The sequence below is a fragment of the Amblyomma americanum genome, chromosome 5, assembly GCF_052857255.1.
Source record: "Amblyomma americanum isolate KBUSLIRL-KWMA chromosome 5, ASM5285725v1, whole genome shotgun sequence".
Lineage (NCBI taxonomy): Eukaryota > Metazoa > Arthropoda > Arachnida > Ixodida > Ixodidae > Amblyomma > Amblyomma americanum.
In genome coordinates, this window is record NC_135501.1 from 203,253,378 (window position 1) to 203,266,745 (window position 13,368).

Genomic DNA, 13,368 nt, shown 5'->3' on the forward strand with positions numbered 1-13,368 from the left:
TAGGGCAGGCATTAAATGCTGACCCGGCCCACAGCAATAAAATAACTAGCAGAATAAGGATGGGCGGAGTGCACTTGGAAGGCACTCTCAAGAAGAAAGTATACAATGGTTGCATCTTGCCAATATGGGACGGAAATTTGGAAGGAAGCAAACAGACTTGAAATTGAGCCGAGAACAGCGGAGCATGCTATGGAAAAGAAAACGATAGGTGTAGCCTTAAGAGACCGGAAGAGAGCAGAATTTGTGAGGGAACAAACGCGAGTTAATGATATCCTAGTTAAAGTACCTATGAAGCAGTGAGCATGACAATGGCGTATAATTGAAAGGCAAGGTGACCGATGGTCGTTTAGTGTAACAGAGTGGATTCCAAGAGAAGACAAGCGTACCAGGGGGCGGCAGATGGTTAGGTGGGTGGATGAGATTAGGAAGTTTGCGGAGATAAGGGGGCTGCAGCTGGGAAAAGACATACAAAATTTGTGGAATATGGCATACCCCTTTGTCCCGCAGTGGGCGTAGTTAGAGGGATGCTGATGATGATGTGTGTTGCAAAGACTGAAATATTGGGATCGGATTTCCCGGCCGCTTTATCAGATAGCACGCGTGGCGGTGGCGGCAGGCACCGTCGACACGAAAGGCAATCAGGCAAGCGCAAACACTAAAGGTAAAAACAGCGCTTAATTTAACACAAAACACACATAAAGACGGATAGGATGGGCGCACTGTGGTTTGTGTTATTTTGCATTTCGTTAGACAATGCTGCACCAGTAAGCCCAGCAAGATGTACTGTTACGCGAACACAAGTGACTTATTGCTGAACCTTTGCCAACAAAGAAAAAGAAATTTCGGGATTAGGAGGTGTGCTGGATAGTCATCACGTTAGAAATTGCATAGGTGATGCCCACGCGCCTTTCTTTGTTTCAGCTGGGGTATGACTACAACGCGTTAGTTCCTGACACGGTCTGCTGCCTTCCAGTCTCTTCAGTCCCTTAATGATCGAGCATCGTATCCCAAGATAGTTCTAGGGGCTGTAAGTGTAAGAGGTGCTACTTGCTACAAACACATCGAGACTGCACAAAAAGCAGGAAAGCCAGTTTTCGGTGGTCATTAAACTTTCCGTATTACAGCAATAAATGCTAACTTGTACATCAGCCGTTAAACCACGGCTGCTGTCAGTCCATGATCACAAGTGGTGATGATGATGATGATTATTATGATGTCCTCAGACTTAATGGCACATAACCGCGGCAGGGGATTGGCCGGGATGCATTGCTGATTCATCGTCTGGACGTGCTTCGCGCGACTTTCTTCTTCTTTGGCAGAGGGAGCGCGCACCTATGACCACATGACGACCTCCTGCACGCATCTCGAGTCTCACGCTTGTGGCAACCTTTTCCGTCGTCGGTAGGACGCACTTCAAAACGTTTCTCAGACACTGCACATAACCGATAGCTGAAAGCCCACGCATTTGGGGATTCAATGCAAGGAGCAAGTGCTTGGGACGCTGCCAGCAGATGCTCCGCGCGAGAGATCTCACATTTCTGTTCTCACGCATCTAATTGCCAAAAGTGAATAATTTTTACGCCATGCTGCGTAATGCGGGATGCTCACTGATAGCATTATCGCATGCCCTTACAGGAGACGTTTCACACTTGGTTCACAGCACAGTTCGAGGCATTATGTTCCTCGCTCTGCCCGAGCCACTAAAATTGCACTTCTGCGTAAGGGCCATAGGTATCCATAAATAGATGTAGCAACCCTGTTACAGTAGCCGAACTCCTTTAAGGAAGGGCTGGAAGAGGGCATAGATACTTTTTTTTAAATGTACCGTTTCTTCTTGGTGTCGTTGAATTTCGCGATTTAAACAACATGAATAAACATTGTCTTAATCCTGTACCACGCTCGACAAAGATTTTCTGCTGAACTGTGAAAGGCCAACTTTTTCTCTTTTCAATGGTCAACGCGATTGGAAAAGAGAAGAGAAAGAAAACTTTGACGGTAAATAATCAGTAGGGCAGTTTACCCAAGCGCAATTAACGGCTTAGTAACAAATCCTGCCCGTGGAGAAGGGTGAGGGGCAGTAAAAATTGACCACGAGGAAAGCGAAACTAAATCATAGTCCGAAATAAAGTAGACTGATTTTAGTAGGCACGGCATATTCATCAAATATGAGTTCATGTGCTGTTGCGTCACAAATAATAAATAGCACAAACAAGAACTCTGTCTGGAAGACATTGCAGGCTATGAGACAATAGCATCAGCAAAGGCTTGTCTTTAGATTGAACAATTAAGTAATTCTGTCAATAAGGAATAACCATTCGTTAGCATCCACCTCAGCACAGCCATGTGGATACTAAAAAAAGCTATGGAACCTACATAGCTTATAATTTTCGCTAAGTGGCTTCGCTTGGATGTACGCCAATTAATGATTACTGCCTAATTGTAATGTACGCCACCTAAGAGGTTTTACCTAAATGCATTCTAAGCAAAACTTGTGCTGGTTCTACTCCGTAATAGTCGAGTGAATATTTACACAGGGATATTTTACACAGGAATATACGCCGAAAAAGACAAATTTCTGCTTCAATTGTTCATATTTTGATTACTGTAGCTACATGCATTCGTTTATAACACATAAAATTTCATTTTTAGGGGGCACTGTGCTCTAAACGAACAATAAGAACATTTTGGCCTGCGGCGTCTCTCCGTTAATCATTGTACATTATGAGACTGCTATATAATGCTTTTGTTCAGCTCAGCGACTGATCCTGTGATGACCCGTAATTTGTTTACATTTTTGCAGCCGACAAAAGGGTATGCAAGCAGCCTATAAGAAGAAGGCTGACCGGGTGCGTAGGAGGTTACGAGTACCGTTTCGGCTTCAATAAAAATTCAAAGACGTGCGAGGAATACGAATCGCTGGAATGTCTGCCATTTGAGGGAAACGAATTTAAAACACGAGATGAATGCCTCCGTACATGCTACGGTAAGCCTGGAAGCGTTTGTTATTCAAGTCAATTAAATTTATTAGTGTGAAAGCCACAATCCGGAGCTTGAGAGCCTAGCAGAATCTTCTCTTGCCGTACGTACGAGGAGTTCATGCCCTCCGTCCGGTGGCACTGCCCGCTCATTGTTGTCTTCTACGTGGCACTAATCCGGTAACCCCGACCCGAGTATATATGTCCGAGAAGCGCGGGTGTTCCGTTGTTATTGTGGTTGTTGTTGCCTCAATTTCGATGGCACACACCCACGCTGGGGGATTGGCCAAGGTTTGGTGCAGATCCAAACAGGAAAAAACTCCTCCAGATTTATCTACAGCGGCTCATAAATAGAGAGGAATCTGAGAGCAAAAGAAAACCACGAATTTTGTGAGATCTTGAAGAAATCTGAATGAAAATAGCGGGTAGTGCCGTTCCGCGGCACTACCGGCTCATCGTCGTCTTTTACATAGGACAAATCTGTGCTTTCGCAATGACTCGAATGTAGTGGACACTCTCTGTAATTTTTTTTTCTTGCTTAAATATAAAATATGCAATACGTCCAAAAGGTGAGGCAAAAGGACTTTCCTATGTATCTTGACGAGGCCTTCACCCCCGAGCTTACACATCACACACATAGTTAAGTACACTTCACGTAGATAATTGCACAGCATACAGCCGCGTATCGCCTCCATCGAAACGCGGCAGCCCCGGCCAGATTCGCATTTCTGTATACATTCGTCCCGCTATATATACTCCGACAACAAAGGGCACCCATCCGGGGACCGTTGTGTGCCGAATTTGGTAGGCAAATAAAACCCTATAGGTTGTGGTGTAGAAATAATATCACAATTAAATAATACGTAAGCTTTGTATGCATTCAGTTACTAATTGAAGTGTTACCATATTGCACCGCAAGCCGTTATATAATAGCCCAAGGCCGAAGCCACTGAGCCACCGCGGCGGAAATGCTATGAAAGAAACACTTATTTTGAGTTACAGCAAGGAGAAACATACATCTAACGCCCTAATTAGACATAAAGGAGTAAATATGACTGCTGCAACCACTTCTCTGCAGTTCTATGTACTGAACAATGTGTGCTGCTGGGTTACAGTTGGTTACAATCATTCTGGGAAAAGCTGCGCTGGCAACTGACGGACAAGGACAGGAAGTAGACATGTACTGCGCTTAACTAACGCCTTTACTTCTGAGGACCACCGTTCCACACATTTTATACTATGACTGAAGACTTACAAACAATTACAAGCAAGGCAGATGATTCAAGTCGGCGCAGAATTGTGATAATGCGCAATTAGAATGAATAATTGTACTCACTAATCGGGTTATTACAAGCTTTGGCTTAGTGTAACTTTTCTAACTTTTGGTGTTCTACAAGAAGTGGCATATTGCGGAGTTGTGGGAAAAAATTGTTATCCGACATCGATCACAGCACGTACGAGGATAGTGGAAGCTCACAATTATAAGAATCATCCTTATTATCTTGCAAAAAGAGGAGAATTCCATTCTTACACTGACAGTTGTCATATATCCCTATTTATTTTTGCTCTGTCTCACTACAGCGCTTTGCAGTAGGAGGGGAAAATTTACTTTAAGCTTTTGCGAAAATTTATTGACGTTTGCAAGCTTCTCATCGCTTTTTTATGATTTATTTTTATGTAACTTAACGCCTTAAGAGACTCGGGCTATGAGGGACGCCGTGTTTGACCACCTGGGGTTCTTTAACTTGCACTGACATCGCACAGTGCACGGGACTCTAGCATTTCGCCTCCAACCTTCTTATCTCTTATCTCACAGAGCAATCGTAAGACCTCCTCTAAGCAATATGTTAGCACTCCGCTTATAAAAGGCGTTTGAGAAAACCTAAACTTGGCAAGAAGCAAAAATGCATTTTCCAGCCTACAAATGGCCGTTCATCATTTCGGAACGTGTAATATTTGCCGAAATGAAACTATATGGGATAAATTTGACGCTATAATCATTTTGCTTTTTTTGGTTTTTCCCCAGAGGACTCGCCATGCCTGAATAATGCCTTCATTTACAATGGCATACCCAAGAGATGGTTTAGTTACAACTCCGAGGAAGACATCTGCGAGGAAATGGAGTTGAGCGTTTCAGATAAATACTTTTCGGTGGGAAAGAATTTGTTTCGTACAATGCAAGAATGCAGTCTACAGTGCACGCCTGGTTACGATATAACTAAATAAGACAGGAGTGCTTCCCACAAATAAAGGGTACAATACCTTACCTTACGTAGTTATTTCTTAGCGTGAGCAGGGCATAACAAATAAACTTTTTATCCTACCATGCTCCTCTACACAAATTGGGCTGTAGAGATTATTTTGTTGTCAAACTGTCCTCGAGTCGACATCACCAAATAATGTTTGCGAATACCTCGCTCCTATCGAGTTTCTGGAACTGCGCTACAGCATTCCATGGAATTAAGCACTACATATTATTTCTCAGTTCTGCGCTGCAGCAGATTTCCACTGCATTTCACAGTAATTTCTCTGTTACGTTCAGCCATATTCTTAGCACTGTAATGCACCTTTCTCTTAATTTTGAACTATTGTGTAATAAAGAGCCTTATTATCACGACTTTCAAGTTTATTACTCGCAGCCGGTGTATAATGACTTGTGGACAGGGCGAAAACTTGAAATCAGCTACCACCTTTCGAATGTGTCAAATGTTATGCATATATTCCCCTCTCCCATATTTGAACATTACACCTCAGGTGTACGACAGATATGGAAAATTCCCCTTTTATTGGGTACCTGAGAAATGGTTTCGTTGGCTTTTGGGCTTTAACGTCCCGAAGCGACTCAGGCTATGAGAGACGCCGAAGAGAAGGGCTCCGGAAATTTCGACCACCTGGGGTTCTTTAACGTGCACTGACATCGCACAGTACACGGGCCCCTAGAATTTCGCCTCCACAGAAATTCGACCACCGCGGACGGGATCGAACTCGCGTCTTTCGGGTCAGCAGCCGAGCGCCATAAGCTGGGAGAAGTTGGGAGATGTTAAATGGCTCTTAGTACTGCTTTCAGGTGTCCCCGCCGCGGTGGCTCAGTGGTTAGGGCGCTCGACTACTGATCCGGAGTTCCCGGGTTCGAACCCGACCGCGGCGGCTGCGTTTTTATGGAGGAAAAACGCTAAGGCGCCCGTGTGCTGTGCGATGTCAGTGCACGTTAAAGATCCCCAGGTGGTCGAAATTATTCCGGAGCCCTCCACTGCGGCACCTCTTCCTTTCTTCTTTCACTCCCTCCTTTATCCCTTTCCTTACGGCGCGGTTCAGGTGTCCGCCGATATATGAGACAGATACTGCGCCATTTCCTTTCCACCAAAAACCAATTATTATTATTATTTATTATTATTTCAGGTGTTTTGGCGCCTTGTTTTATTAAACCATTAATCCGGAGGTTCGCAGCCTAGCATAATAGCCTCTTGTCGCTCTCCGTCCCGCGGCACTAATCATTTTCAATTTTAGTAATTTTGATTTTTAGGTCGCCATTGGGGCTGCCTACGTTCACTTTCTGTTCTTTCATTTGCGGAAGAAGGTGTTCATGATCCGTAAATTATTTCTATCTGCGAACTCTACTAATAACTCCCCCTGCTATCCCTAGAGCTTATGCCATAGTAGCCTGCTGCGTGGTCTCCAGCCTCCTTTTTCCCTATCTGAGTACAATGTTGAGTGCTTTTACATTGCTCATTGCCGATTAGACGTCCTCATAGAACCTTTGCTGCTGCTGCTGTTGTTGACAGGAATAATGAAAAGGAAAATGCACGGGCCTGCCCACTGGCTCAAGCCGAGCTACAATCGCTGCCACCTGTAGAAAGTAGGAGAGTTGAAAGAGAGGATTGCAAAGAGTGAAAGAAAAGACGCACGCTATAATGACCCAGGCCGATCCCGGAGGCGGTGCAATACCGGGCCAACCTGAGGCGGAGGTGAAGCAAGCTGCAAGCACACCGACACATTTTCAAAAATAAGTTTAATATCTTGGGTCCAAATGGGACCTAGCAGATATCAAACCAGGTAGCCCTCATAGAAGCTTTCTACAATCTAGTCACATAGCTAGATGTAGGCGCGCAGGAGTGTACCACGTTCAGTTTCAGTTTGCACCTCTTGTTAAGCCTAATTACCACAGCTGCCCCCTCTCGATACCACTATATAATTCCTCTACGCTGCCAGCTACATCCTGATTGATGAGAATCCCACATCCATATCTCGTCTCTGCGTTAATCTACGATAGCATAGTACGTGCCCACCCTTTAGCACTGTACACGCTTCAACGTTACGTCTAACTCGCTAGGCCCTACCACTTCCCATTTAGTACCCGCTAGTTCCTCGATCAGCACTGCTCGCCTAGCCTTACTAGATAAGGTTCTAGCGTTAAACATTGCCAGGTTCAGATTACAATGGAGGCCTGACCTGGCCACAGGTCTGACCATCGCTTTGGTCAGTTGCTCCTTGTAGGAGGTTCTTGGGAGAAAAAAACCATGTGATTGCTTTTTTGTAATTTCAATGTTTTCAAAATATTAACGACAGCCAGTCACAGTGGTGGATTTACAAGTTACAGCTCGGAAATTTATTCTCGAATAAGGTATTGTTGTGTATATCAGACCAGTAGTGTACCGTGGACGCGCTTCTATGTTTTTAATGGAATAATTACTGATCTTATTTGAAGCTTCCAGCTATTTTGCAGCGTTTTCTGCATATTTTCTTACTGATAGTCATTATCTAACTTTTCATGAATCGTTTAGAGTGATAGCTGTTAGGCGCCCATCCCTGGCTTTCTCGTCGCCGTTGGCGTAACCTGCGGGTGCGTTAACGACATCCACCCACCGGGTGGCAATGTCTACATGAACGTGCGAAAACCGTGCGTCAGGCAAAAAGGAGAGGCCGGCGTGACGGTATGCCGGTTAACTTCGACGCACTTGCAGTGAAGGCAGGTTCGTGCTTAGTGGCGGACGTCGGCATTGATGCGTAGCCAAAGAAAACGAGATGTGACCAGCTTCTGCGTAGCACGTATACCAGGGTGGCTCAGGCTGTGCAGTTTTTCAAAAATGGTGCGACGGAAAGCCAAAGGTACATAGGGGCGCGAGACTCCAGTGGATGTCTCGCACGTAATGAATGGGGAGGAAAATGGTAATAGACAGTCAACGAAGGACAGTGATGTGGATGAGGAGCGAAGACGTTGCAGCTCTGGATCATTGCGCTGTGCAGCCGCTAGCTCCTCCATGTCCACTGGTGATTCGGACGCCATGGCACTAACACCGGAAAGCGCATCAGCAGCAGCATTCTCCGGGCCATGGATGGGACGGAGATCCACTGTAAACCCAGAGATAAAACACAGTTAGCGGATCTCGCGTGCAGTGTGGGTGTTGTGGTTCCTTTGGAAGGCAAACGTCAGGGGCTTGTGGTCCATGATGACGTAAAAGTCACGGCCCTCCAGGAAGTGGCGAAAGTGCTTGATGCCGAGGTACACAGCGAGCAATTCTCGACCGAAGCGGCTGTATTTTGTCTCAGGTGGCTTCAGCTTTTGGGAGAAAAAAACGAGTGGCTGCCAACTAGAGACGTGTTCCTCGAGAACTGCGCCGACGGCAATGCTCGAGGCATCGGTGACGAGGCGCAATGGGGCATCAAGAACTGTATGTATGAGAAAAGTGGCGTCTGCGAGCGCCTTCTTGGCAGCAGCAAATGCAGCGGCAGCGTCCTCAGTCCACTGAAGTGGCGCAGCAAAATCTTTTTGAAGCGAAAAGCTTCATTAGGCTCGTCAACGCCGGGCTTCGCACGAGCCACACTACACATTTGCCACAGCTGCGCATACGCGAAACCGATTGACGTCACGCGGAGCGCAGGTGGTCGCTGCTGCCGCAGCCGTCGTAGCCACCACGCGCTGACTCCGTCGTCCGACCGTGAATCCGAGTGACGTCACGCGGAGCGCAGGTGGCTGCTGCTGCCGTAGCCATCGTCGCCGACGAGCGCTCCCTCCGTCGTCTGACCTTTCGCCATGGAAGGAGGAGAAGAACCAGAAGTGGTAGCGTGGGAGTTGGAGATTTTAATAGCCTTGTATAACGAATGTACAAGCTTTGTATACCTAAGAAAACACGTTTTGGAAAAGCTAGAAAGGTATACCCAAATTGTAACCCTATGTATAAAACCTTAAGCTAAACCACGAGCATCATCACGAAGCTTTTCGCTTCGAGATATCCAGGCTCAACACTTTAGCTAAGCCTCAGCCCAACCTTTTTTTCGTAGCCAAAAGATCAGTCAAAGGCTTCAGGAAAGAGGCGCACTTCGGGAGAAAGCGGCGATAGAAGTTCAGGAAGCCCAAGAATACTCTGAGCTTTTTGAGTGACGTGGGGGTGGGAAAACATTGAATGGCTTTGATTTTGTTGTCGAGAGGCCGAATGCCCTGTGGAGTGACAAGGTGGCCGAGGAACTCTGTTGTAGCTACTCCAAAGAGGCACTTGTTCGGGTTGATGACGAGCCCATATACATCCAGTCGGTGGAAGAGGGCGCGCAAATGAGATTCATGCTCAGAACCGGATGAACTTGCTACGAGGAGACCATCGATCTAAGCGAACACGAATTCTAGGCCTCGCGTAACCTCGTTGATAGCTCGCTGAAAAGTCTGCGTGGCGTAGCGCAAGCCAAAAGGCATCCGCACATACTAAAAGAGGCCGGACGGTGTGGTAATGGCCTACTTCGCTGTCTTGCGGTCGATGATAGCCGCCTTCAACGTGTCGAAGGGTCGAGCTGAGTCCAGCGAGCTGATGACGTCCACTAAGTCCTCAGCGACGTCAGGAAGCAAGGACGACACGAGGTGGAGGAACTTGGTCTCCTGGCTGGTGATACGTCGCAGCTGGAAATGCGCCTCAACCGACAGGAGCCAGGCGCGGGGGCTATTGGGCCAAAATGGCGGCAGGCTGACTGGCTGGAACGCGGCCACCGAAGCCCCGAGAGGCTGAGCGTTCTTGGGCATGTCGCCGCCGGTAGAAAGGGTGGAAGAGCCAGCGGGTTCCAAGAAGGAAGATAGGGTAGCGTGTTCGAAGCTGGGTCACCAAATCTGCCAAAGCTAAGGCGAAGAAGAACCAGCTTCGACAGCGTTGAGGATCGAACTGTTTATCTGCGCTGCTCGCGCTGCGGCGGCCTAATAATAATAATAATTGATTTGGGGGGAAAGAAAATGGCGCAGTATCTGTCTCATATATCGTTGGACACCTGAACCGCGCCGTAAGGGAAGGGATAAAGGAGGGAGTGAAAGAAGAAAGGAAGAAGAGGTGCCGTAGTGGAGGGCTCCGGAATAATTTCGACCACCTGGGGATCTTTAACGTGCACTGACATCGCACAGCACACGGGCGCCTTGGCGTTTTTCCTCCATAAAAACGCAGCCGCCGCGGTCGGGTTCGAACCCGGGAACTCCGGATCAGTAGTCGAGCGCCCTAACCACTGAACCACCGCGGCAGGTCAACAGCTGCCTAGCCCAACTTCCTCTTTCTTGTCCGCCGCCGCGTGCCATGCATGGCCTGCGAGCCGAGCGCGGCGCGAGGGGCGCTACTGATGTATTTATTGCATTTGTGCTTTAAAAACGTGTGAAAAGGCTTGCGCACAAACAAAACTAAAAGATCTAAGAAATAATATCAAGGAGAGCTGGGCCAGTTGGCACATAGTCACACAAATTGAAACCATGCAACGTTAGAGACGCGGACACAGTAAAGAACTCAGGACGAAACCGGGGTTTCAACTGACCGTATTGCAGTCAAGTTAACATGTAAACCCTTCAGTTATGATTCTGTACATGCGCAACGTATGACAATTAGCACGAAAACGCTAGAAATTACTACAAAAGTGGAAAATATTCCCGTCACACTGTGTACACGATAGTCAGCTACGACCGACCTAAAAGCTTAAAAACCTAATTTCCTATTATTAACTTTTCCTCTTAATGTGACCATTCACGCATAAAGATAAGCCATCTAGTGGCTCGACAAGGGAGCAGAATGCTCGTTGACAGATGCCTATTCCGCGCGACAACATAGGCCTCGATAATTTCGGTCGTCCGGGTATCGGGGTGATGCTTGAGGATAGTGCACCCCTCCGAAACTAGAAAACAGCCCTTATATCGACAATGAAGGGCTGGGTAGATGCATCAAGAGAAGAAGTGTTATCTGAGGCGATCATTAATACATCAATCCGCCAGGCCAGTGTACGAGGGCTCACACGTAAGCGATACGTCATAAACGACATACTTGCTGCAGACAAAAAAAAGGCATTTCATGCATCTTTCTGCCCCCTTTTGTACAAGGACCAGGGAAGGTCACCCTTCTGCACAAAGGCTCAAGCGTGTGTGGGAGGGACGACATTTACACCAATTCTGTGAGAAACGCGCTTCAGATTATAGAATATTTGGTGAACACTGAGCATAATGAGGATGTTCCGATTATGCCAAGGTTCTCCTGCCTTGTGGGCAACAGAGTTCCTGTGACTGCCCAGCAACCCCTCCACAAGGCTCCGTGAAAATAACTCGGTAAAGCCTCCGCCCTCAAAATTTCGGTCTTTGTGTGGAATCTTGCCTGCACTTGTCGTTGGCACGACCTGGACAAAGGATTCTTGAGGATATCTGGGGCAATACGGCGAATTTGAAGACCTTGCAGTGGGAGGATACGAAGAGAAAAAGAACCTTACGCAATGGCGCTGAGCCCCAAGCGGGTGAATGTTTTCCTGTGTCCTGATTTTTTTTTTTTATGGTTTCTATACATCTTATTAAAGGCATTTGTATATAGCTCATCTACATAGAATCTCATTTCACTGTACTAAATACGATGTTTAAAAAAGCTGCGTAGATAGCCGAGTGGTTCAAAGCATCGGGAAACGAAGTTTCTCTGTTTGCGACGGCACTGGTTCGAATCCCGTTCGAGGCCGTAACATGGTGAAGTTTCTTTCTGTTGTACATCGATTCAGACGAAAAGCTTCGGATAAGTTCGGCCTCACATCCACCGCAGTTTCTGAAAGTTGTTCTTCTTAATTTACTGAGAATAGAAATTTGAAGCACTAAATGCCTACAATGCAGCGCTCTTGGTCCTTGCCATAAATAAACGTTGATATACATAAATATCAATTTTAACGAGATCTCAGCGTCGTGCACTCCTTAGTTAATTTCTGGCTTTGAATGAAATGTAAAGCGCCAAATTAGCGCGGAAAACTTGGGCTACTTTTTTCTTTTAACAAATGCGTTAGGTCCCTCTCATTAGGAAAGAGAATCAGGGCCCCTATTAAGTGTCCATTTTACCGCGTTCGCCACGGGTTAAGCGGCAGCCTTAAGCAGTAATTAAAGTACTAAGACGCAGTTATTTTTCTTCCAGCTAAATGGATGCGCGTTTCATTTTAGCGCTCGGGACGTTCAGGTAACAAAGAACACCTTGCCTTTCTTTAGCAAGCAAGAAAATGATCTCAAAATTGGTTGTTGGGGAAAGGAAATGGCGCAGTATCTGTCTCACATTTCGGCGGACAGCTCAACTGCGCCGTAAGGGAAGGGATAAAAGAGGGAGTGAAAGAGGAAACGAAGAAAGAGGAGCCGTAGTGGATGGCTCCGGAATAATTCCGACCCCCTGGGGATCTTTACAGTGCACTGACATCGCACACAGCACACGAGCGCCTTTTGCGTTTCGCCTCGGGGATCTCACGCTTGCTCTTAAGTGAAAAAACAATTCAAAAATTTGCAGTGACTAAACAATTGCTTATAAAAAAAATTGCTGATGGCCTAGCTCTGTTAGGTCAGGATATACGTAGCGAAAGCGTGGAGACTTCCACATCGGAAGAGTGCATTTACTAGATGCGCGTTTATTCATGTTTAAATCTTGAGCCGTCGTGGCGGAGCCAGCAAAGCGGCTTTTGCAGGGCAGCATATACTCCCGACACCAAAGCGCATTGTTCACGAAACAAAGATTTCGACGACCATGGTGATTCGGCGTGGTTGTTCATCATGCGGCTCTTGTAGAGACTGAATAGTCCCAGCAACCTAAATAGATCGTATGGCATAGCACTGTTTTTCTCCGCGGGCAAAAAACGAATACTTTAGGGTGGGATGTCAATGTCCTTAATTCAGCACTATTTCCATGCAATAAAGAAAAAGAAAAAAAAAAGAGCCGTCGTGGCGGAGTGGTAGCGTCTCCACCTGAAACGCCAAAGGCCCTGGTTCGATTCCGAGCCTCGGCACACGTTTTTTTTTTGTTGTTCAGTGAGTGTGCGGGGATTTCAGTGGCTCCCAGAGATGCCGCCACCGAATACGTTGGTTAGCGGTTAAGCGCAGGCTCTGTTAAGGTGTGTTTATACTCCCGCGTAACGCGCGCGCACGCGCTGCACGGCGACG

General features: G+C 46.7%; 1 pseudogene; it reads right to left on the minus strand.

Moving 5' to 3' along the window:
* Positions 1–6,886: 6,886 nt before the first annotated feature.
* On the minus strand, positions 6,887–7,048 carry LOC144135609 (U2 spliceosomal RNA; annotated as a pseudogene).
* Between the last annotated feature and the right edge of the window lie 6,320 nt (positions 7,049–13,368).